Here is a 3,722-nt window from a genome sequence, read left to right as displayed (position 1 = left end):
TCCCAGACCAGTATTCTTTCCAGCACATTTATTTCTTCCCCTCAGTGCCTGCCCTAACCCTTCCATATTCACTCCCAGTGATCCCTTCTTCTTCATCCCTGGAAACAAGATGGAGGAAAGTCTCTTTCTATCCAAGGATTCAAGGAGGAGAAGAGGGTAGAGAGAAGCCAGGGGACCCTGAAGGCCTGTCCTGGGCAGTGGGGGTGGTGCTGGGGAAGCAGATCAGGAAATACAGAGCGTCCAGTACAGCCTACAGACTTCCCTGGTGATGAGGTTTCACAACCCTGGATTGTGAATTCTTTGTCGGGAAGTTGTGCAGCCTCAGTAATCTGGGCCTCACCCCTCCACCCCTGCCCCTACCCCTTACCAAGTCCCCGGGGGACGCGAGATATTCTTGCAGTTTTAAAAACAACAACAAGCCCCAAAAAAGTCATTGGGACTCATGAGCCAATTTTTCCCATTCCTGAGAGCTGATGCCTTCTATTCAGGGACTTAATTGTTTTCCATGAGTTGCAAATGCCTCCCGAAAGTTGCCTTTCCTGGAGAGCGCAGGGACAGGCACACTGGGAGGGGCTGTTCAAAATATTTCCCTGGTTCCCTTTCTCCTTTGAAAAGAAAGTCCCGAGGGCCACTGGCAAACAAGCCGAGCCTGGGAACAAAGCTGCCTGGGGCTGGAAACTAGGCTTCCAAGTTCTATTTCCAGAGCACATTGGGTACTGAAGTGCAAGAAAAACATAGCTTCCGATCCTCCTCCCTGCAGCCATCTCTTGTACATCTCGGTTTCAGTCGGGGAATTGGGGTTGTTGGCGAGGAATGAAATCCAAGCCTTTGACATGGAAAATCAGCTTACATGGGTCTGCTGAAGGATTTCAAAGCATCAAATGGAGAGGGAGCATCTTAACGACCCCCCGGGGAGAGGGAGAAAGAAGCGGGGGTATAATGGAAGGCATGATAATGCAGAAGGCAGGAGACTTGGGTTCTAGTCTCTGCTCTGCCTGTGGGAGCCTGTGGGCTGACTGACTGTGGGATGCTGGGCCCTAGGTGATTGGACTGGAGGGTCTCTTCTTGTGTTTAGAATTGTAAATCACTTCAACTCTGTGGACCTCCGTTTCCCCATATGGAAAGTGAGAGGGCTGCTGCAGTACCTAGAGTGGAGCATATGATGTCAAATTCTGCTTTTCCCACCTACTTGTGTGACCAAACATCTCTGAACCTCAGTTTCCTCATCTGTAAAATGAGGAGATTGACATGAACTTGAAGATCCCTTCCAGCTCTGTGATTCTGTGGTTAGATAATCTCCGAGGTCCTTTCCTTCTCTAAAATAATGTCTTTCTCATTTCTATTCAGTGGTAGAAACCAGGTTAGGAGGTGACGGCAGGGACTTACCCGGACCATCAGCACTGTGGTGAGCAGAACTGAGGCCTGATTCTCAGACTGCAGAGCAGACGGAACACCGTGTCTTCTTTCATTTATGCACGGAATTTAGAGTCTGAAGAAGTGTGTTTGAGCCACCTACTCTCCACTACCTTATGGCTTAGAACTAAGCCACATAAATCCTCTAGATGCCATATTCTCCTTCTGTAAAGTGTAAAGTGTAAACTTGGGCTGATAACCTTTCCCGCAGGAGGGAAGAGAAGAAAGCATTTGGAGACCATAAAAGGCTGTGTAAATATGTAAGCTATTGTTATCTTTGTCTCCTCTAGGAACTTTTCTCAGTTCTCTCAAACCCTGATATCTGTCTCTCTTGCCTCCAGGGAGGTCTAAGCAGTCCTGCCTCCTGCTGTAATTTGTTTGAGTGATGGCAGAAGGGTGGACGCTGAATCCCAGACCTGCCAGCCTGAAACTTTTCCAAGGGGATGTACAGTCATACGTTCTTTCACAAAAGAGTTTACACACAATAGATCCTTAACACCTACTGCTCCGTGCTCTAGAGAAGACATTCTTAGAAACCCCACTGGTGGCTTTATTCTTCTGTCTTTGGGTATCCCGGATATGACCAATATCTATAGTTTTTCTGTCTCTTCAAAGATATCAAACCGTTATTACTACTGAAATGATATGATACCAACACAACAAACATTTGTTAAGACCATACTGTTGGCACAGCATCATGCTAAACACAAATTTTAGGCAAGATCCTTCTCCTACCTTCATGGAGTTCCCATTCTGGTGGAAGGATAATCCACACATCCAGATAATGTAATATACAGGAATATATGGATCAGAGAAGTACAAAACAAAATATTATGTGAGATCTATAGAGGGAATCCATGTTTCACATTTGATAGGATGTTTAAAGAATGGTGATGATAGTGAGAATAATACTTAATATGGCATAAGGAGACAAGGCACTTATTCTATCTGTGTACATGATGGTAGTGCAAATTAGAGTGCTAACGGGAGAATGACACTGTCCTATGACAACACCCATGCAAGCGCTTTGCGCATAAATAGTAGGCGTTCCCCAAAATATTTGTTGATGATAATAGGTTTCAAAATTTCTCCTTGGTTGGTCTATTGCTCTGGAAAGGTTTCACAGGCTCAGAATGTTAGAGCTTGAAGAAGTCTACTCTAAATTAAATCATTTTTCAGATACATTCAATTCATCTTTACATCATTTATTAAACACCTACTCTGAGCGAGTGATGGGCACTTTGGATTTTTATACTCTCTTGGGGGGAAACACTCTGTTCATCCAGAAATAAATATAAAACAAATACAGAAGGCAATCAGAATAATTGGGACAATCAATCACTACAGAGGTCTCCTTTGGGAGCTGGTTTTAATTAGAATTAGATCTATGATGTTCAGGTGGGGAGAGGGTGAATTCCAACTATACGGGGGACAGCCTGGGCAAAGGCGGAGATGGGAAACGAAATGCCATGTTTGGAGACTGCTATGAACTGCTGTTCTCACTAATGAAACTGTGGAGCTCAAAGTGTCAGCAAATATTTAGCAAGTGCCTACTGTATGCAGGACACTAGCTTTAGGCTTGGGGGTGGGGTGGAATACTAAGCTTAGGAGGGTACATGCAACTTAATTCTGGTAAACTATGCTCTCCTCCAAGCACTTTCTGCAATACTGCAGATGGCAGTCTATCCACGGGCCCCATCTGTAAGGCATTCCTTGTCCATATGCAGTCCCAAATTCACCATGGTGGGATGGGGGTCCGGGGTGGGAGTCCGCCCAACATGCTAGGGATTTTTCTTGATTTTTCTTTATAGTGAAATGCGTTCTGCCCACCGTAGGCCCTTAAGTGAATGTTGCATCTCTCTGTGTTTAATGTGGCCCTATCAGAGCTGAGGGCCACTCTTTCTCCAAGGGAGAAGTAGAATGGTCCTTCTTTCATCCCTTCCGTTCTGGAATCCAGTTTTTCGAGAATCTCAAAGCATTTCAAGAATTAGGGCCTTAGGTTTGCAGAGGAGGAAATTGAGGCACAAAGCAGCAATGAAGATTGCCCTTAGACATCACCGCATTCTCCTACGGATGGCCACGGCAGGAGTTTTGGCTCTGTGGTTAAGTGGTCCTTTTTTAGGGAGATGAATGGCTGGGCAAGGGAAAAGGGAAGTTCGAACTACTACAACTCCCAGGGTTCTCTGGGCATAGAGGGTGGGCCTCAATTCTGAAGCTACAGCGGGACTGGCCAACTAGAGCCCACAGGGCGGGGCCCGTGCCCGGACTCCGAGGCTGAGGGGGCGGGGCCTGCCAGCGAGGCTGGCCGG

Source organism: Antechinus flavipes, chromosome 2, assembly GCF_016432865.1.
Source record: "Antechinus flavipes isolate AdamAnt ecotype Samford, QLD, Australia chromosome 2, AdamAnt_v2, whole genome shotgun sequence".
NCBI classification, from domain to species: domain Eukaryota; kingdom Metazoa; phylum Chordata; class Mammalia; order Dasyuromorphia; family Dasyuridae; genus Antechinus; species Antechinus flavipes.
Note: the sequence above shows the minus strand (reverse complement) of the source record.